The 23,333-nt window shown below is 34.2% G+C and overlaps 1 long non-coding RNA gene, 1 other non-coding gene and 1 pseudogene across 2 annotated transcripts; 1 reads left to right on the top strand and 2 right to left on the bottom strand.

Moving 5' to 3' along the window:
- Positions 1–596: 596 nt before the first annotated feature.
- LOC124925092 lies at positions 597–5,386 on the bottom strand. The gene is made up of 3 exons (XR_007098303.1): positions 5,317–5,386; positions 1,906–2,121; positions 597–797 (listed from the first exon to the last, which is right to left on the bottom strand). It is a non-coding gene; the product is annotated as an uncharacterized LOC124925092 (long non-coding RNA).
- Positions 5,387–18,816: 13,430 nt separating this feature from the next.
- On the bottom strand, positions 18,817–18,889 carry TRNAF-GAA. Its single transcript has one exon. It is a non-coding gene; the product is annotated as a tRNA-Phe (tRNA).
- Positions 18,890–19,432: 543 nt separating this feature from the next.
- LOC124927312 lies at positions 19,433–20,737 on the top strand (annotated as a pseudogene).
- The last annotated feature ends 2,596 nt before the right edge of the window (positions 20,738–23,333 follow it).

The raw sequence follows: 23,333 nt of genomic DNA, 5'->3' as shown, positions 1-23,333 counted from the left end.
TTGTTAATTAAAGTTCTTACTTTTTTAAGCTCAAAATTTATGCTATGAAATATACTTGAACAATGTTGAAATTGAGTTCAATTATTGTCAATTTTAGATCTAAAATTGAGGGGATAGTTTTGAAGGATTCCACTACAAGAATGCAGGCTTTTTGCGATGTTATTTATTGACGGATTTTCTGACGAATAAAAGATTTGTGACGGTATTTTCAATAAAAAACTTTTTTTGCAAAAATGTGCGTCGCTAATGCTCCGATGGAGAAATGTGTGTCGGAAACATTTTGCGACAGTTTTTTCAATTTAACTTTTTCGACGGAAATTGTTTCGACGAATTTTCCAGTTTATTTTTTTCGACGGTTTTTTCAACATAAACTTTTGCAATGGATTTTCCTATTTTTACTTTTTCAACTGGTTTTTCGACGAAAATTTCCCCACAAATTAATTTATTGGATTATCCGTCACAAATTTTATTTTTTAAATTGTTTGATAATTATAATTTATAATTAATTATTTTTAATATTATTTAAAATAAATACATTTAACTAAATATAAAATTAAATATATTTAAAATAAACTTAGAACAAAATAATATAATCAATTCTGTTATTCCATACTATTAAATTAAACCTTAAATACAAAGTTATTAAATCTAAAAACGTATTTTATAAATTTTAAATATCAAATGAAAATTTTAAAATGTTATTAATACTAACGTAGTTGATGAGCACCATCCATAAACGCCTTGAATTCTTGAAGCACCATATATTATATATAGCGGTGACGAAATAAAATTCGAACCTGCAATGAATTCAAATTAATAATTAGTTTAAACTCTTATATTGATACGTATAAAACTAATTAACTTTATTGCTGAGAAATTTGCAAAACTACTCTTATATTTATTTATAGTATTTCAACTATCAAATAAGCAACTAATTGACTTTATTGCTGAGAAATTTTGAAGAAGAAGATATGATGAACACTTTAAAATGTATTTCTGATTGAAATGGTTAAAAATAATACAAAATTGAGGAGGATTAGTGCACTATAGCATGTTAAACTCTTAACCTAATGTATTTGGTGCTAAATACCATCACTTCAAAGTGGGTTCAATAATTCAAATTGATCTTTTCCAAGAATCCTAAAAAAACATAATGTTATGAGGTTTTACAAGTGAGGGCAAATATCAAATTACAGATAACAAAACACCATTTAGTTCATTGGTTGTAGCTCAATCTCCTTGAGTATTTATCAAGATGCAATTGTTAAGTTTTTCAATAAGGTGTACAATGCTTCAATTATAATGCATTATTTGCCTTCTTCTAGTACTAAAACAGAGCAAACTGAATGAAGAAGAAAGAAGTCATAAGTCCAAGCCAACCGCACATAAACAATCGCATTTAATTTCAGCTTCAATTCCTTATCATCTATTAATACTATAATTAACATTACCAAGAAATAAGAATGTACAGAAGCATAATGAATGTAAATAATGAAAGTGTTCTAACAAACCAGTACTACAGCTAGCTACAAAGATTTCACCACTCTAACAATCAAAATAAGAATGAAAGTGTTTAGAATGGTCTCTCTCACCATCGACACCAATCAAAATAAGAAGATTTGCAACTTTCTCTTTAAGTCAATAAGTAATCCAGAAGCTATGTAGTACCATAAATCACAATTTTGTATTTAAGAACCTATTTTCTAGAACATATCTAACAAAGATTTGCAAGCTTATTTGATTATTCTTCAAAATCCCTAATTATTCAAACAATGTAATTAAGAACTCCTTTGATCTAATAACTTTCCTTTGATTTTAACCTACTCCTTCCTTCAATTTCCTTCCAAACCTTTACTATTGCTAATCACCAAACACAATAAATATAAAGGATATGAGAACTGAAACCTTTTTGAAATCGTGCAATTTGAGGTAACAAGCGAGCGGCTCTGTTGCAATGGAGAGCAATCTTCTGAGGCTTGGTTTTGGCCATACAAAGCGCCTCAAAGTAGAGAATCCTAAAGCTTCTTCATACTGACCTTCCCTATACATCTGATCATTCCTCTCAATCTTGTTCATCGGCGGTGCCGACGCCATCTATGCTTGAATCTATCAAATCCAGAACTGTTATACTAAACGAATATGAATTAGTCTCGTAGATATCTGTCGTGACCTTACTATCAATCACGATATAAATCTCACAATAATAGTTTCGTACAATAGATAAAGAAGAACAGAATGAGTAAAAGAACAGAATAAGAACAGAATAGATAGAAGAACAGATTGAATAGAAGAACAGAATAAATAGAAGAACAGACTGAATAGAAATTGGGAGTTTATTAGGGTTAGGGTTACCAGGAGCGACGGCTCTGATAATTAGAAAGAGAAAGTATAACAATTAGAATATCAAAAACATCTCCCTCTCCTTACAATTCTATCCTTATTTATAGACTAACAAATTATAAAATAACCCTTAAAGATATAACTACGTTTATTTCAACCCTCAGTAATTTTGGAAATAGAATTCTCCTGTTTGGAAATAGCATCCTCATCTTTGGAAATAGAATCCTCCTGTTTGGAAATAGCATCATCATCTTTGGAAATAGAATCATCATTGTTGTGAATATTAGATTCACAACATCCCCTTCCCCTTAAGAACTTCCTTGCCCTTTTCGAACGTGGCTTCTGCATCGGAAACTGTTTACAGAATTTAGGAATTTTGGTTGATAACAGAGTTGTAGACTCAGCATCCATAAAAAATAGTTGACCCCCAAAACATTCGTCACCCTTCTTCACATTACGAGCTACGTCGTCCCCTGTCATTAAATAAAAGGAACTACCCTCTTTATCACCCGACAGTCGAATCTTCTCACCCGATAACCTAGCTTTCATAACTCTCGCCTCGAAATCAAGGCTCACTGGTCCATATTTAGTCATCCAATCAACTCCCAAAACCATATCATAACCTCCCAATTTGATCGTTCGGAAGTCTAGTAGAAAATCATGACTCTGCATTTTCCAAGCCAAATTTGTGCATGAGAATCGACTAAATATTCTGCCTCCGCCTGCAATAGTCACCCCCATAGGTATTGTTTCCTTTAGAACACAACCCAACTGAGATGCAGTGCCTTTATCAATAAACGAATGCGTACTGCCACTATCAATTAATATAGTGATTTTCCTTTTCTTGAGCTGCCCAAGAATCTTGAGCGTAGCATTATTAGCACTCCCATTAAGAGCGTGCATTGAAATCGAACCCCCGTCGTTAACTCCTTCGACTCTAGCCCCCTCTTTAGTCTTAAGACAGTCATCATAAATATATTCGGCTTTGGACTCCTCTTTAGCTTTAAACCAGTCATCTATCTCGTCTTCCATTACTTCAATATTGAATAACTGATGACGATTGGGGCAAACGTGATCTTTAGAATATTTTCCGTCACACTTGAAACAAATACCTTTAGCACGTTTTTCTCTCATTTCTGCAAACGTGAGATCTCTAACTGGTATTTCAGTAGTATTTTCGTTAATAGTTTGTTTAAACATACCTTGTTGGTTATTACTCCATGGAGGTTTTGGTTGTGTTTCATTTGAGGTCTGAGTTGACAATTTGGAGAACACTTTCTTTTCCTTACCAAGAGGTTCGAGGAACTCGTCTTTCACCTTAACCAACTTTATTGCCTGATCTAATGTCACTGGTCCTGCCATCTTTAAAACCTCTCTCAATTCAGGTCGTAAGCCTCCCATGAAACTCTTCACATAGTATTCGTCGTTCTGTGGAAAACATTTAGCTGCAACCAATGCTCTTAACTCTCGCCATTGATAGATATAGTCTTTCAAAGTCCCTGTCTGTCTCAACTGATTAAATTCTATTATCACATCTTGGTGTCCCTCTTCTTGAAATGCTAATAACACCTCTTCAGAAAATTTTTCCCAATTTGGTAATGGATGATCTATCAGATAATCGTAGAACCATACATCAGCCTCACCAGAAAGAAAATAAGACACGTAGCTTACCTTTTCTTCTTCAGGCATGGTGAAGTGATCAAAAAACTTATTGACTCTTCTGATCCATCCCCTAGGGTTTGAACCATCAAATTTGTCCAGATCCATCCGTGGTTGCTTAATAGACATACCCCCACAGTACGTATCGAATTAGGACCTGTCGTTTGCTTCTGATTACTGATAGGGGTCCCAGTTGTTCTGAAATTTTGTCCGACTGGCTGTTTGTCTGGCCTTCTGTAAATCCCATCTCTCTCATACGGGGTTGTTCCATATCTAGATCTCGGCTGTAGTGGAGGTGTATTTGAACCTCCTCCTTGGTCTTCGGTTGATTTATTATTTGTGTTGGAATTCTTGGATTCCAACAGCCTTATCATAGATTCAAATTTTTCAGCGTTATCTTTCTGCATAATCTCGAAGTTACGAGAAGATTCTTCCCTAATTTTGAGATTCTCTAGCTGTAGTAACTGGAACTTATCATTAATTTGTGATTCCATTGTCTCCATGCGTTCGGTCAGATTCTGGATCATCTCTTCATTACTTTTGCTACGTGAATTCACCATTCTCAGCGGAAGCCCGAGGATCGTAAGCTCTGATACCACTTGTCGTGACCTTACTATCAATCACGATATAAATCTCACAATAATAGTTTCGTACAATAGATAAAGAAGAACAGAATGAGTAAAAGAACAGAATAAGAACAGAATAGATAGAAGAACAGATTGAATAGAAGAACAGAATAAATAGAAGAACAGACTGAATAGAAATTGGGAGTTTATTAGGGTTAGGGTTACCAGGAGCGACGGCTCTGATAATTAGAAAGAGAAAGTATAACAATTAGAATATCAAAAACATCTCCCTCTCCATACAATTCTATCCTTATTTATAGACTAACAAATTATAAAATAACCCTTAAAGATATAACTACGTTTATTTCAACCCTCAGTAATTTTGGAAATAGAATTCTCCTGTTTGGAAATAGCATCCTCATCTTTGGAAATAGAATCCTCCTGTTTGGAAATAGCATCATCATCTTTGGAAATAGAATCATCATTGTTGTGAATATTAGATTCACAACAATATCAATCTGATAGAATCAATCAACGCATCTGAAACTGATATAAAAAATTGATTCAGAAATAAGAAACTGAAACTAATATAGACTTTGTTAAATCAATAGTAAGAATTTCAGTATAAACTGTTTGAAGAGATAAGAATGGAGATTGAATTAGTGATGAAGTTGTAGAAGAGATCGAGCGAAGCTAGAAAGAGAAGAGGCGGGATGACGACCTAGTGCATTCCAGATTTGGAGAGAACAACCTGAGAGAATGAACAACCACATCCGTTTTCTCCCTCTTTCATGATTTTTTTCTATGTTCGAGGGTAGAGTAGGCGCGAATGAAAATGAGTAATTAATAAATATTATTTAGGTTTCTATGGTCTTTGCGACGACCATATATTGTTTTATTTGATTTTTAATTTATATTATTTATAAAATTATTTTATATACTTAATTAATTAAAAAATAGTTAAAATAATTATATTTTATTATTATTTAAGTGACATTTTATAATATATATAAATTATTTAGTTATAATAATATTAAATATTATCTACGATAATATTAAATATATATAAACTAAATAATTAGTTATAAATATATTATATTATCTTTTATATAATTTTATATGCAATTGACGAATTTCTATGGGAGTTGCGACGACTATATTTTTCTACAGAATTTACGACAGATATGATTTTCTACGGAATCTGCGATGACTATATTTTTCAACAAAATTTACGACGGATATGATTTTCTACGGAATCTGCAGCGACTATATTTTTATGTTTTTCTATGAAATTTGCGACATACATATTTTTCTAACTCAATATTTACTCTAAACACCCTCTCAAATTTACTCTCTTTAAGAATAGTGAAAAAGGTAAAAAATAAAAAAATAAAAAAAATAAGCGTGGAAAATAAAGTTGAACATCAAAAATAAAGTTGAAAATTTTCGACGAATTTTCCATAAAAGATATTCTCTATGATTTTTTCGATTAACTAAAAAAACTTTAATATTCGTTGTAAATTTAATCCAAAATATAGTATAAATTCATTTACGAATTTTGCTATAGAAATTTACCTTTTATTTTAGCGACGATGATTGATTATAGGTAAATATCTTTGTTTTTTACGACCAAGTTTTCTTCACTCATTAATATTTTGCAACTGTTCATGTTTTTCGTGAATTAAACCATCGAAATATTCGTCGCATATTTCCGACGTTGATTAAACGTCGATAATTATGCGTCGCTAATTGGGCGTTTTTTTGTAGTGTTCTTTCACCCTATTTGAAAGTTGATTGAAGGCAAAATTTGATTAAAATTATCTAAAGTGTCTTGCAAAATATGAGTATAGAGTTAGTTTTTCAATTTTTTTTGGGAAAAACGACTTAGCGTTATTTCATTAAAAATTCCCAAAAACGGGAAAAAAAACCACGAATTTAAGAGATCATTCTAGACAGGCCTAGAATGATTTTGAAATCGTAACATTCTGAATAAAAGCTAAAAAGCTAAAAACGTAAATGAATTATCTGTTTACAATGCTTTCAATTCTAGTGAGTTTAAAAAACGGTAAATTCCAGTTCCTGCAGATATTCCAGTTCTGCTCCGTGCTTGGAATTCTTCTCCACGTTCCCGCGAGGGCGCTGCAATCCGATACAATATCTTTCCATAACTCGTCAATGCTCCTGCGGGTTCTGTCATATACTCTTGCATTCCGTTTTTGCCAAATGTTATACACCACTGCTCCAAAGCCGCACTTGAACACGCTTGTTGCAAATCTATTTCCCTTGGCTTTGAGTAGTGATGCTTCTTTGATTTCATTCCATTCGCTCGGGAAACTGATCAGCTCTAAGCTTTTATAGAATCTGTCCCAAAGCTCCGAAGCAAAAAAGCAGCTCCCGAATAGGTGATCTATGGTTTCTTCATTTCCTATGCATAGAAGACAGCTCGCGTCCGGGATGCTCATATACTTACTGATACGATCACGAGTGCTAAGTCTTTCCCAGAAGGCGAGCCATAGGATGAACTGGTGTCGAGAGATAATCTTTGTTGACCATACAAGAGGAGCCCATTCTATTTTCTACACTTTTTCCCGGATTACCTCCCATATTTTCTTCAATACCAGCTTCCCATTGTCCTCAGCTTTCCATTCATGAATATCCGGTATGTCGTGTAGTTGTATGTTACTTATATGATCAAGTATCCTCTTTCCTTCTGGAATTCTTCTCAAAAGCAAGTTCCAATTCTCGTCTTTGATGTCTCTGATTTTCGCTTTTGCGCAGTCCCTTCTGATACGAGTATTTTGAAACTCCTCCTTGTCGATGATAGGCTGGTTTTCAAACCAAGGATCGTTCCAGAATAGAGTGCCTTTCCCGTCCCCTAGTCGGATGTCATAAAGATCTGCAATATCGCTTCTTAGTTTAAAAATCTTTTTTAGAGACCAGCTCATACCTTCGTGAATTTTGCAGGTCTAGATGCTGGTTTCGTGTTTCATAAACCTCGTATGCACCCATTTGCTCCATAGTGACTCCTGATTGCGCTCCAAAGCCCACAAATGCTTGAAGGTTAGAGCCTTGTTCCACTCGATACAGTTCTTCAAGTCGATGCCTCCCTCGTCCTTCGGTTTGTAGAGAGCAGTCCATTTGACTTTCTTTCCTCCTCTTCCACTACTACCCCAGATAAAGTTTCTCATCAGCGTGTCGAGTTCCTTCATTACCTTCTTCGGAATGACCATTTGCTGCACCCAATAGTCAATTATGCCCATAACCACGGTTTTGATAAGTTCGATTCTCCCTACATAAGAAATTTTTTTCGCTGCCCAGCCAGATATCGTGTTTTTTTACGTTTTCAATCAGCGGCTTGTAGTGTGAGATCTCGATCTGCTTCGTAGTTAACGGAATTCCTAAGTATCTTATTGGAAAGCTACCTTCCTTGATGCCCATGATGTTGAAGATGTCCTGCTTTGTTTCGTCCTTCACGTGTCCATAAAATTCCACACTTTTGCTTTCATTAATAGTTAAACTTGTTACCTCAGAAAAGAACGTTAGTGCAGCCATAATAGTTTTAATGGAATCAACGTCTGCGTGTGCTAGAATGAAAAAATCATCAGCAAAGCATAAATGTGTTACCTCCTCTACCTCACAGAATGGGTGAAAGATATATGGACGATTCTTTCGGAACATCGCGAAGATGCTCTCAAAGATCGCCATGATAACTACGAAAAGGTAAGAAGAGAGGGGGTCCCCTTGCCTTACCCCGTTTTCACCTTTGAAATAGCCTCTGTGGACTCCATTGACGCTAACAACAAAGCAAGATGATGAAACGCATTTCATAATCCAATCGATAAAAATCATAGGAAAAGCAGAAACAACCAGAAAGTCTCGAATGGATTCCCATCTAACAGAGTCGAAAGCTTTCTTGATATCTATTTTAAAAGCCACTCTCGGGGATATTTTCTTTTTCCCGTAGCCTTTTAATAGGCTCTGCATGATAAGAATATTATGAGAGATTGTCCTACCGGGGATGAATGCAGATTGATTAAGATTTATTATTTTTCCTATTACATTTTTAAAACGTTTAGAAATGATTTTTGAAATTATTTTATAAATCACATTGCAGTAGGAAATTGGTCTAAAATCTTGTACTTTCTCAGGTACCGCAGTTTTGGGGATCAAAGTTAGGACCGCTGTATTCTATTGCTTTAACATCTTCCTGTTTTTAAAAAACTCCAGAACCCCATCAGTAACATCTTTACCCACAACCGACCAATTATCTTTGAAGAACTGTGCATTAAACTCATCAGGACCCGGGCTTTAATTCCCATCAATACTAAATAGAGCTTCTTTAACCTCAACCTTTGTGACCACCCTTATCAACTCGCGACTATCTTCTGCAGAGATTTTCCTATCAATAATTTGATACAAGGTATTCAGGTGACTTTGATGCTGCTTTCTTTTACCCATAAGCTGCTTATAGAAATCAATAGTCAGATCTTGGACACCCTTTTGACCCTGAACATATTCACCATCATCATTCTTCAGCCTGTACACATTGTTTCTCATGTTTCTAGCCTTGCATTTTCTGTAGAAGAAAACTGTGTTTTTGTCACCCAATGAAAGCCAGCTCTGTCTTGATTTCTGTCTAACAAAATTCTCTTCAAGTAGACTCAGCTTCTTGAAATTTCAAGCGCATATATTTCTGTTTCATTGAGTTGTTCATCACTATCATCCCTTAATAACTTTTTCTGAACCTCTTCCAGTTCTTCTCTAGAAGCCAGAACTCTATTGGAGATATTGCTGAACTTCTTCTTGTCAAAGCTTTGGAGATGATTCTTTAGGAGCTTAAGCTTCTCAGAAACCCTGTACATGTTGGAACCTCTGACATCTGTTGACCATACGCTTTCGAGAATACCCTTGAATTTATCATTATCCATCCAGAAATTGAAAAATTTAAAGGGCCTTTTGAACCTTTCTTCCTTTTCCCAGAACAATTTAATCGGGCAGTGATCAGATATACCCGAATTCAAAACATGAAGTTGACTTCTCGAAAATTGGTTAATCCAATTCTCATTTACCAGACATCTGTCAATTCTACTTTTTCTAATTTGTTCATTCCCTTTAGTAGAAGACCAAGTGAAGAAGTTCCCAGAATTGGTAGGCTCGATACAACCCATATCTCTGATGCAGTCATTAAAGTCAATCATATCCCGAGTAATTTCAGATTTTGGGCTACGATCAGATTCGTTTCTGGTTACGTTATAATCACCGAGGACAGCCCAAGATTTATCAATACCGGTCCAGTTTCTAAGACAATTCCAAAGGAGTCTTCTGTTAGTGCTTGAGTCGCTACCATAGACAATAGCAAGATTAAACACGATTCTTGTGATTCTGTCTTTGACCTCCACCAGGATTGCTTGATCATTCGAAAAGAGAGTCATCACCTCAACAACTTTGTTATCCCAAATAACTCAGATTCTGCCCGTTTTGTCATTTGAGTTGTGAATGATTTCCAGCTACTATCAATACACAGTTTGCTAACCTTCTCAACGTTCCGACTTTTGACTTTTGTCTCAAGAATACCCATAATAGTGATCTTCTGATTCTCAATGATCCTCCTGATTTCTTTACATTTTAGAGGGTAATTGAGTCCCCTTATGTTCCATGTCACTATATTCATGAATGAATATAAGTGTTGGGTTCTTGACTTTCCAGGCTGTCCTGGACCTCTTCATCAGAGAAATCATAAGCATCACTTGCCTCACTATCCTCAATGTCTACAGTTTGATTACATGGAATACTATTGCCATTGAGTGAGGGTTGCCTCGTGTAGATCTCATCTTCTCCCGTGATAGATTTAGTAGCTTCTGGATCCAGGATCTTTTTGCTTTGTCTTCGATTTTCATCTTGTTCTGCTTTACTAGGTCTTTTCTGACTTTGAACCTCTTCACTACTGGATTCATGTTTGTTATCGGTTTTAATTCTCCCTACTTCAGAATTAAGGCTCACTGCCTTATTCAAGACCAAATTGTCTTCTTCTGCACTTGATCTTTTGATTTCATAAAACCCAAGATTTCCCAGTCCATTCTCAAGAGCTTCTTTGTTACTTATTCCAAGATTCTCCTGTTCATCATCTCGAAAGGTGGCTCTGAGCCCAAGGATCAGGTCATTTCGAATTTTGATGACATTATTTTTTCGGTTCCTGCTTGTATTCCTAGAACTGTGAAGAGTAGACTCACGACCTATTGGAGTGCCTTCAAATCCAATTTTGCTTGTTTCATATGGGCCAAGTATTCCCTGTCCCATAGATCTTTGAATTTCAGAAACTTTGGAACTGGGACATGTAGTTATATCAAGACCAATTCTTTTATCAGTATTGGGATCGGTGGAGTTAGGACCAACAATAGTATCATCCACAATAATAGGACTTGTGCCAGTATCAGGACCAATATAGCCGAGATCAGCAATGGTTGCACATTTTTCATCAGGACCTGTAGTAACAAGTCCGGTAGCTTGAGTAGTTTCATGATCAACAAGTCCAAGACCAGGCTTAATATGGTCAATATAGCTAGGAACAGTAGCTTTATGAGAAGCTCTAGAACTGGTGTGTCTATATCCAGCTTTATCAGGACCGATACCCTGACTAGGACTGACATTTTGAACAGGACATATTCTTGAGAAAACAGAATCCCTAGGACCGGTTCTCTGAACATGACCAATATGATCAACGTTAGTAGGGCCAACTTGTACCCTTACCCACTTCATTCTTTTTCCTATCTTCTTCCTTACCCTTATTTGTTCTTGCTTTTGGTTGCCCATCTTATCATTCTTAGTGAGTTCATTGCTGTTAAGTTCAGACCTGTTCACATTTCTCTCAACTTGAGCCTGGTTAGAGTCATTGATATCGCTTACTTGAGTGTTGTTATTAGCCTTCGATTTTAGATTATTATTGACTGGACATTTATTTGTAGCGTGTGTGAAAGTGCTACACCATATACATCGATTTGGTTTCCATTCGTATTGTACTTTAATGTCAAATAAATTTCCCAGACTATCTTTAAGTTCAAGCTTGATTGGAAGAGAGCTACTTGGATGAATTTCGACACTAATTCTGGCCATAGATGCACGCTCGTAGCCTTCCATTGCTGGGTCAAACATAAGTGGTTTGCCTATAATGCTTGAAATATAGGCCAAGCCCATCGGGTTGCACATGTGTGTGGAACATTCTTGAGATTCACCCAGATTTGTTCAAGTTCAGGCGGTCTATGATTAGTATTAAGTTCCTCGCTCCACTTATACAACTTGAATCTTTTTCCCCTGATAAAAGTATATTCGCTCTCTATGATCGACTTTATTTCGCTTCCATTCCTGAAGGATAGAAAGTAGAATCCGTGATCATTGATTGTGATCCTCTCTAGACCAGAGGATTCCCACTGACCCATCAACGTTCTTTTAACCTCAGCAAATGGTGCCTTCATGTTGCCCATAAAATGACCAACTATGACCAACTCTCATGCCTTGACACATTTTTCTTCAATTTCTGATGGGAGCTCAAACCGGTGCAGATGATCAAGTGTAATTACCTTTGGGAATAAGGTGTCTATCTGGAATTTTCCCTTTTCTGGATCGCTCATGGTATTTTCATTCCACACATTTCCTTCTTGCTAGGTTTTTTTGGGTTGCTCATGATTGTGTACACCTTTGTTTTATTACATTTCGAAATTTCCTTCATGGCCTCAACCGTCCACTTGATCACTTCATCATATTGGTCTTTGTTGAAGAGATTCCAATTCTTTAGATAGTGACTGTTGAACTGAGCATTCAACTGATCATTTCTTTCTTGGGGCATCGTAATCTCTTGTTTATTAATTTGGAAAAATAGCTTCTTCATCTGGTTTCTCAGTACTGCCAAATTTACTATATCGTTTTTCCTCATTGACCACGTTGGACCAGTAGTAGGATCTTTGTTATCAGCCTGAGTATTTTCTTTGCCAGGAATTACAACAGTAGGAGGAGCTGAGGAGATGACTGTTTTAGGGATGCTATCTTTCCTGACTTGTTTGTTCTTTTCGGCCCATTTAACCCTTATATTTCCCACAAAACCGTTGCCTTCAATTGTTCCGATCTTCTTTAGAATATCTCCTTTAGTGCTCTTGTGTATCAGTTTTCCTCTTTTGAATGTTATCAATTGGCATTTCAGGATCCAAATTAACAAGTGGAGAAAACGCACCCAGGTTCAATATCTCAGGGTTAGCCTCGGGTGTCATAGTGTCCTTGGGATTTACTTTAGCATTCTTCTTAGAACTTGAGTTATTTGCCTTCATGTTTTTCCTTTCTTTGATTTTCGATCCATTTTTACCCTTCTTAGCTGTTTTAGAATTATTCGATCCGGTTTCTTGATCGATCTTTTCAATTTCAGCACTTGTTTTGGAAAAATTATGCCTCTTTGCTTTTGGTTTGATCTTTGTTGCTGATATCTTCTTCATGGACTTATGATATTCAAGGTCGCATATTATTGTTTCATGATAGTCAGTGCTATCGTCTAATTCCAAATCAATATCTATGCTTTGGTTATTTTGATTTGATCGGTGGCTCATAGCTTTATTAGTAGATTTATTATCTTGGAGATTAGGACCGGTAGAAGGTGGATATGTGATGTCAGGACCGGCATTTAAAGAGATAGGACCAGCATTGGAAGAGCTAGGACTGACATTAGAAGAGCTAGGACCAGCATTTGAAGAGCTATGATCGGCGTTTGAAGAGCTAGGACCGGCATTTGAAGAGCTAGGACCGGAATTTGAAGAGATATGACCAATGCCATGAGTAGTTTTAGTGTGTCTAGGACCGGCGTGTTCAGGATCGATGACTTGAATATTCATGTTATCCACCCTTGTTAGACCCATCTTTTTTGCAACCAAATTATCTTTTTTAGACCCAGCCAAGCGAAAACCGTTGGCTAACCCCATATTAGACCCGGCCAAGTGAAAACCGTTGGCTAACCCCTCATCAGACCCGGCCAAGCGAAAACCGTTGGCTAATTCTTCCAGTTTCATACATTCTTCACCTCTTATACCCTGACTTATATTCTGACCCAACTTATTTGTAGCTTCCATGAGATCCATACCCAGACCCAGTTTGTCATTCATGATGTCATCAATTAACGAATCAATATAATTTCCATCTAAGCTTTCACCATTGGTTGTACCAATCATGTTCAGTTCATCATCCTTTAGATCTGTATTATTAGGCGTTTCTAATTTAGCTGAATTTTTTTCCGAATTTTTTTCCATGAATAGCTCTAACTCAGATCCAATTTCTTTAGTGTTTACAGATTATGTTAGACTATGTCCTTTAACAATTTCAGCTAGATGTGCAGGCTGTTTAGAAGATCCTGCAATTTTAGCCTCAATTTAAGAATCCTAGGCGCATTTAGTGTCTTCTGTCCAACCTTTTTCAAGCCTAGTACATAGTCTGGATATCTGACTTTCCATTTGATCCTTAGCAGGACAGGTAGACTTAGCATTCTGATCATTAATGGAACCCGAGACTTTTAGATTTGCAAGATTTCTCATTGTAGAACAAGACTCTGAAATTATATCCTTTTTTGGACCTAATGGACTTTGAGAAGCTGATATCTCCAACCCTGTAGAGGCAATTTCAAAATGATCTATTTTGCCCAGTTTAGCATCCTCTCTAGCAGGACCGGTAAAATTTGTTTTCTGATCTTTCTCTGCACCTGAATTACCCAAACTGTCATGTTTTCCTGCTTCTGAAATTGACCCCGACCTTGTAATATTCTTTGAACCTATTAATTCTCGATCAATAGTCTTATTCACCTCTGTCATACTTACCTGAATAGGAACACCAGTACCAACTTCAGTAGGATCATTCAAAACAGACATAAATCTCAGCATGATGGTTTCACCCAATTCAGAAACAGACCCCAATTTTAAGCTTTCAATAGGACCCAATAAACCTGTACAATTTATGTCATTTTCCTGCATTACCTTAGAGCCTTTTTGACAAATTATCTCCAACATTGGGACCGAATTTTCAGCACAAGCGACCCGATTGTCATCAATTTCAACAAGACAAGATTTCAAATCCAATTTCCCAACAGAATGACCGGTCAGGTCTAGGGTACCAACCAGCGACTTTAACGGTCCATTCTGTGCAGCAAGTCCAGTAACAACAGAATTTTCTGGAATTAAAGTCATATCATTTCTATATGCAGTATTGTCTTTTCCTATCAATTCAATCATATCACTTCTATTATGAACATGCATATTGTTACAGTATGAATCCCTAATAGAACTATTCTCATGTAATTCATCAGCATGTGGAAAAGAACTCATATCCGATGATGTATTTGGCATAAAATCAATAGGCGCATCTTCTCCGCTGTTTAGGACTTCATCCATGATTTCTGGCTTCTGCTTCCTGGGATTGTTAAGAGACCTACGAGTTCGTCTATCAAACCTAGCTTTGCTGCTTGTCGATGGCCCCTTCAGCACCTTCTTAGGATTATCAGGGCGGACTTGAAGGACGCCCTTGCCCGAGTAACTACACTGGACGGGCGCGTACCAGTCATTAGAAAGATCAAGCGCAAACTGCCTAATCTTCAAAGGTGCCACAGAGGTTGGAATTCTGCAGCAAAGGGTGAGCGCAAACAGCACGATTGGAAACTAATCGCACCGAAACAGGGGCTTGAAAATAATTGCTCAAACAAGAAAGGGTTTAAGCAATTTTGGAACGGTCTGTAGCTACGAAAGCTTCCTCCAGACCGAACACTTGATTCAAACGGCGATAAAGAAGTTCAATGGAGACCTACCCGTGCCTCGCGGTGTGTTTTGATGTCCCGACCGAGGTCCGAACTAACCTGTAAACAAAAAGTGAGAAGAGGAGGATACCGACGCTGATTCGACGTCAAGTCTCTACAGAAAGGGGTTTGACGAAATGTTCCGGTCAACGGTAAGAGAAGATGACCGCGACCGTTCCTTGCACAACAGAACACGTTCCAGAGGGCGCACGACAACCAATCGAAGGTGCTGGAGGATGGCGGTCGACTTCCGAAGTAGAAGCGCGGTCGCGGTGAGAATCCGTGTCGTTTGTGTTGTTCGTGTCGATCGTGCCGATAGTGCCGAATGTGCCGATCGTGTCGATTGTGCCGAAAACGACCTAAATATCCGATCTAGAAACTATAATCGTGATTTCTCCCGATTCCTCCGTTCAAATTGAAATTCCTTCGGTCAGATTGTAGGGGGGAAAGAGACGCACTTACTGGAGAAATTTGAGATCATTCCGACGTCAAAAGCTCTGGCGGCGTTGATGTGTCGATCGTGCCCTTCAATTTAGCAAAATATAAAAATTATGCAGTGACTGATCTTCAAATCTATCTTACGTTCTCCCAACTGAGCTATCCCCGCTTTGATTATTATTATATATATATATATATATATATATATATATATATATATATATATATATATATATATATATATAAAGATAAGACATAAATTGCTGTGTGATTATTATTTGATTATTATTGGAACCAATAAATAATAAAATTGAGGGAATATGTTGAATCAAATTAACTAAGTTTATTTTTTATTATTTTTTTATTTCATATCTTTGCCTTTTATAGCTTTTTAGTAGTCATTTGGATCCGTTCCAAAAACATTTTTACCCACTTATAGCCTGTTGTAGAGATTCATAGCTATCTGATAATATGTTCTGGAGTTCTATAAATACTTATTTTTTTGCCTAATAAAATTTATAATTTTTAAAAATTTTGAGTATATTAATTTTTTTTTAATTCATTAACAGACTAATTACAAGAGATTAAAAATAAAATTAATTAGTTTGGAAACAGTGTTGTATGGGATCCTAAATTAATTAAATGTCGAACAAAATAAATAAATAAAAGTCAAAAATAAATAAATAGAATATAATCAGTGATTAAATAAATAAAATAAATGATATAAAAATTAAATAAAAATAAAAATATATTTTGTATTAATTTGTGTTTGAATTTTTTTTCAGAAAATAAAGTCATATAGATAAAAAAAAAAATAGCAAATCAAAATGACCTTAAGTTGAATTGGGACTAAGATCTAGTGTAGCAAAAGCAATGAAGAGCGTGTAGTTGCCATCGGATCAATCTAATCTAACGGACTAGATAGGAAGAGATTGTGTGTGAGTAGAAACAAGCATATCGATTTACTTATACTCATCCAACGAACCAGATTACGAATATATGTTTGATCCAGCGGCTAAGAAAAGAGGCACTTAAATGGACTCGTCCAAATTTCAACACTCTCAAAATGGACCCACTATCAATTGAAACTTTAGATCATTGTTTTGGGAAAGAATTAGAGAAGAAAATTCTTTAAATTGAAATCCTTCATTGGAGCCAAGCGAGCTGATTTGAAAATTTGAAATTCTCGGAGAAGTCCTCTAAACCATATTCTCCTTCGGCTAATAATTGCATCAGTTGCCCACCAAGGTAGTTAGTGGTAAAAGTCGTCTTAAAATATCAAAAATGTCACGGATTCGATTTTATCTAAAAACGTTTTGAGTTTAAGCATGAAACCATGATTGTGGGTGTCATGCTAGTTCTCCTTTAATTCCAAAAAAAAATATAAATAGTTGCCCAGTTGTCTAGGAGTTCTCACGAAGCGTTTGTAAGTCTCAATCCACGAAATATTAAGAATTATGAACTCATATTGATTTTTAGCATATTTGAGTTTCTGTCATTTGTGTAATTTGATTTTGGTCGCGATATTTCATTATAAAGGCTGTTTGGTTGAACGACTCCGAGCATGCTTTGTGTCCCAGACCTGTTGTCTAGCCTCTCTAAGATTACTAGGTCTTCTGATGTCTCCCGAGCCTGGCTCAAACATCCACAGCCGAAAGATTTCATCCAATATAACCTCAAGCCTAGCTTAGGTCTTTTTTTCTTCCTATTTCCATTCCTTTAATTATTTTATATTATTAAATACTTCAAATAATTTTATAAAATTTCTACAAATATATGAAATGGTTTTAAATATTTTTCTTAATAATTATGCAACTTATTTTTATTTGAGGGCTCTTTGAGTTTATTTTTCGAATTTGACAAATTTTGTGTTAAAACTCAAACCAAATCAATTTTCCAATCAATCACATCACTCATTTCATTAACAAAAATACTAAAATACTCTCTAATTTAAATTATTATTTTATATTTTATTTATATATATCAATACCTTTAAGTCTTTTTACTTAAAATAATCATTACCTCCTCAAAATCATCCTCCATCATTCAATTTTTCTCTCTCTTCATTTTTTTTTTTCGTTCTCTCTTTACGTGATGTATTGAGCAGCTACCTGTAATAACACTTTGATATAATATATTATTTACATGTGGTGAATACATTTTTGAGACATGTAGAGGAGTTGTATGGAAGGTTTGTTGGCTTAGTACATGTTAGTAGACAAAGTCTTGATTTATCCACTTACCATTAATGGTCAACCCTCCACTTTCCCAGCTTCTCGATGTAGTATCTCTCTGTCTCGCCTATGTTGCTCTTGACCATGTAGGGTACAAACTTGCTCCTTGCTGCTAATCTGGCTGATGAAATTGTTACCGCCATTATGTGAGAGGAGGGGGTTTGTATCACTCCCTTCTACTACGTATACTAAGGATTTCCTAATACTTTTTGTTATAAAATCTGATGCATACATATGGTTCTTTAGATTGATTTGGATACATGTTAACATTTTGTAAGTTCTCATTCTGTTACTAGATAAACTATTTTATGAAAATGATTGATTATATATTTTGTTAATTCAAAGTTCTTACTTTTTCAAAGCTCAAAATTTATGCTATGAAATATTCTAGAACAATGTTGGAATTGAGTTCAATTATTGTCAATTTATATCTAAAATTGTGGGGTAAGTTTTGAAGGATTCTTTCCCTTTTTGAAAGTTGATTAAAGGCAAAATTTGATTAAAATTATCTTAAAGTATCTAGCAAAATATGAATATCGTCATATTTATGTAATAGATTGACTAATAAATGCTTGAAAAATGATCCAAGTTAATATGGTTAATGTCCTATTGGACTTTATCAAACGATGGCCTAAAATTATCATTTTCTTTTTTTAAGGACATAAAATGTTTTAGGTATATTAACTCACTTTCTATATACTTTATCATGAGGAATGAAATGTAAATAAAAAGTGGATTTTTTATATAGATAGGTTTTGTTAAAAATAAATGCGGTGAAGGTGGATCGAACACCTGACCTTCAGATCTTCAGTCTGACGCTCTCCCAACTGAGCTATCCCCGCTTTTGTTTAAATCAAATTTTGTGTATATTCATGTATATTACAATATCTGTATATCAAACACTACAAAAAAAAGAAGGCATTTCTAAAAGAAAAAAAAAAATAATTCGACGATTTTACCCACAAAATTTGAGACGGAATTAAAAAACGTCAAAAAAATTTAATATAACAAAGAAAAACCGTTGAAAAGAATTAAGAAAATTTTGCCATATCCATTTTCATATCTAATATAGAAGGTAAACATATGTCACAAAATATATGGAAATTTTCCTATGGTACTTTTGATTTGATGTACCTTCCAACGGATTTTAATTCCATTAGAATTCTTGATTAGTGTCAAATTTTTTTGACAAATATATCTACGAAATTGAGGAAGTTAATTTCCGTCCAAAAAGTTCCATCGCAAATACTATTTATATTTATAATTAACTCTCTTTTATTATCACCAAACCCACGTTTCAGCCTCTCCCTCCAAATTTATATTTATGAAATCAGGTTTTCCTTACATATGTATTTTGATTCCTTCTTTGTTTCTTCTCCTTCTTCACATATATTAGCAAACTAAATAAAAAAAATTGAAGAAATAGCAAGCAATAATGGCGAATCGAGATCCAGAGAATGGAGTAGGATTGAATAAGAACAGAGTAAGTAACTTCCTTGATTCATACGAGCGTCAATGGACGTCCTGGCTGGTACCGATGATCGTCGTAGCTAATATCGCTATGTTTATCGCCATCATGTTCATCAACAACTGTCCTAGTAACAATAAATATATCGAAGATGAACGGAACTTGTGTTGCTAGATTCCTCGGTAGGATTTCATTTCAACCTCTCAAAGAGAATCCTCTCTTCGGTCCTTCTTCTTCAGCGTACGTAAAACCTAACCTAGCTAATTGAAATTTGAAGTATAATTGTATTAGTTTCTCATACTTTTGAATACAAATTGGAGAAATTAGGAGGATTAGAATGGAGTAAGATAGTGAATGAACATCAACGGTGGAAATTGATTAGTTGTGTATGGTTACATGCTGGACTTATACATCTGTTTGCGAATATGTTAAGCCTTGTTGTCATTGGAATTCGACTTGAACAACCATTTAGATTCCGTTTGTTTTCTTTGATTTGTAATGAATTGATTAGTTTCTTGTGGAGTTTGTTTATGATTGTTTGTTTGATTTTGATGAACAGTTTGGATTGGAGGAATTTCTCTATTGTCTGGATTTGGTGGAAACATATTATCTTCATTGTTTATATAGAAGAATATTTCAGTTGGTGCTTCTGGAGCTTTGTTTGGTCTTCTTGGTGCTATGTTATCTGAACTTTTCACTAATTGGACTATTTCAGAAGGTTTTTTTTATGGACTTTTCACTTCTTGGTGCTATGTTATCTAAACTTTGTTTGTTTGGTCTTCGCCATTTCTTCTCCTTCTTCTTTGTTTTTTATGGAAACATAAGGTTTTTTATTTAGTTTTCTTATAAAGTAGAAATTTCTGGATTTTCTCTTTTCAGAAAGAAGAGGTAATTGTCATATTTTAGTTTTCTCTTCAATATGGTTCTCATTTACAGGTTCTCTTCATGGGATTCCTTATGGGTTGTGAAGGACACAATAGCTGTACCAGAATACAAGACCACATGGGGCTCAAAAACCTTCAAAAATCAAGTATTGGAACTAACTCCCAACTTTGTTTGCTCAATTCAGGGTAATACTGTTTATGTTTATACATTAATTCACTACGCAGAGCTGCTTGCTTATTATATGAAAGAAATATACAGTTACTGTTATGATCTTTTCATGCATCTCGACATCTCAATTGATATACACTTTGTTGTCAATAGAAATATATTGTATTGAACTTTATTCGTTAAGAAAATTTAGTCATCCATGATGATACATTATGTTGTCCTAGTATTGAAGTTTATTTGTCAAACACATTTATCTCTTTTGTCATCATATTTGAGCATAACAACACAAAGGTCTAATATTACTGCAACATTAATTACATTGTGTCATCCTTCTGTACATAATCAATATTATCTTTTGATTCCTCAAAATGAAAACTAACTCACTCAATGGTCCTCAATATATATTTTATTCTGCAAGAGTACTTATTTCTATTGTCACCATATTACAAAATAGTGTGATATAAATTTTTTTATTACTATATCAGGTACACTTTTATGACTGCATCTCAACTCTTTGCACTATTTTCTTGCTTTCTCTTTATTGAAATGAAAACTACATCACATGCATTAGTTTACTTTTTAATTTTTTGACTAGTCACTCTTTTCTAAATTTCTTTCATTGTTTTGACAATTATAATGCAGAATATTTTCAATTGATAAAGTGTGTGAGTACTACTAGGAAAAATTCATATTTTTTTTGGTCATATAGGTGATGAATTTATCTTTCTTATTTATTTTTCAGTTTCCATATACATATACATATATATATATATACATATATATATATATACATATATATATATATATATATACATATACATATATATATATATAATAATGAGATATTTCATGGTTAGTCTGTCTATTTCCAAGTTTCTTTCATTGTTTCGAAATGATAATGCAAATTTGTCAATATTGTGAAGAATTGTTTGTTAAAAATTGTAGTATATCTATCACTTCTTTTATAACTCTTGATGAGATTCCTTGTTGATTTATAATCAATGATTTGTTGGTTTGTTTATAGTGTTTTACATAAACATATTAAGTTGAAATTTGTTGACAGGAAAATGTCATCTTAATCTGAAGGTATATTTTGGAATCAAATCCATCGGGCTTAAGTAAGTCGATATGTCATTTCCTTATAAGTACAATATTTTTGATTAATTCTGGATAAGGAAGGTTGCATATAATGCGAGAAAAAGTAACACAAAACAATTGTTCATTAACCAAGATAATTGGGAGATAATACAAATAATTTTTGTCAGTTTTGAATACAAGAAAAAAAATTGATGAAAAGTGTTATTTATGAGTTCTCTATTTAGTTAGAATATAAGACATTCATTTTTTTTTTTCAGGATGATATGATAGGCTTGCATAATTTTGCTTTTTCACACGTTCCTCTAATGCATATTGATGGAAGTGATGAGAGTTGGAGTAAATGAGTTATAGATAGATGACTACTAAAATGGGAGTAGAGCTCTAATGCATATGGATGAGAAGTGATGTTTCAGTGTATTAATAGAAACTATTAAGTCACACATTTTGTTTCTAAGTGAATGATTTATTTATAGTAAATTTGTATTTACTACTTTTAAAATATAATAAATACCAACACAAGAGGCAAAAATTTAGATGAACATTAGAGGAAGAACAAAATCAGTAGTTAAAAGACTTGTATTGAATTTTAATTTCCTTGACGAACAATATTACAATTACAATGAGGAGTATTTATATACGGAAAACAGTAAATGAAAGATTAACAATTTAATGTATGATGATGCTGGCCTTTTTTTAGTAGATGATTCACATGAGTCTCAAGTTGGTTGGAATTTAAGTGTTTGTTAACTAAAATAAAATTTGACTTTACTGAATCGTGTCCTCAACTGATCGAAGGAGCTGGAGCTGGATGCTCGAGACATAGATTATGAATACTATTGAACCATGAATCGCAAGGAGGCTTCAATAAAAAAAAATTAAAAGTCGAGATTTATGGCTTGAGGTGAAATCTCATAAAGAAACAAATAACCTTGAAAATTGGTATACATAAGGACATCAGTTTGGTTTTGGTGCAGTAGGTGAAATAATGAGGCTGAAACATGTTTTTTTTTTGGTTACAACCCATCTATCTCGCATATTAAAATCAAAAGAAAATAATGTTTTAAGTCTATGAGAGTCTCGATCGTTTTAAGAGATTAAAATAGTCAAAGGGGTACTAATCTCTAATTCAAATCTTAATTTTAAGATTGATTACATAGTTTTAATTTTAAACCCTAAACTAAAAAATGAATAAGTCTAGGTATGTGTTCGGTTACGACAAGAGAGAATGATTTCGAATATTTAATTCGCCTACAGGTACATCCTAATCGTCCATAAGATGACCTCTACTGATGACATACATTTGGCGTAAAATTTATAATTCATTTACTTGTAATTAAGCTTTGTGATTACCTAATCAACAAAATTAATATTTTCATTAGTTTATTATAAAGTGTTTTTTGATGTATAAAAGATGTTAATTATATTTTTGGGCTTTAGTATGCCTATATTCTAATGGCCTAAAGGTATGGATATAAGGTTAATTCATTGTCGTATCATCTGATTGTAAATATTTGTTGAAATTTAAGGAGAGATGATGCGTGATTATTTGAAATAATGTTTAAAAGAATTTTTTTTTTAATTAAACATAACGTTACTAGTTTGCTATTGAATTAAGTTTTATCAAGTTTTTATAATTATTCAATTATTTAGTGAAATGACATTATTTT

This window comes from Impatiens glandulifera, chromosome 1, assembly GCF_907164915.1.
Source record: "Impatiens glandulifera chromosome 1, dImpGla2.1, whole genome shotgun sequence".
Classification (NCBI taxonomy): Eukaryota; Viridiplantae; Streptophyta; class Magnoliopsida; order Ericales; family Balsaminaceae; genus Impatiens; species Impatiens glandulifera.
Note: the sequence above shows the minus strand (reverse complement) of the source record. Positions and strands in the feature narration are given on the sequence as shown.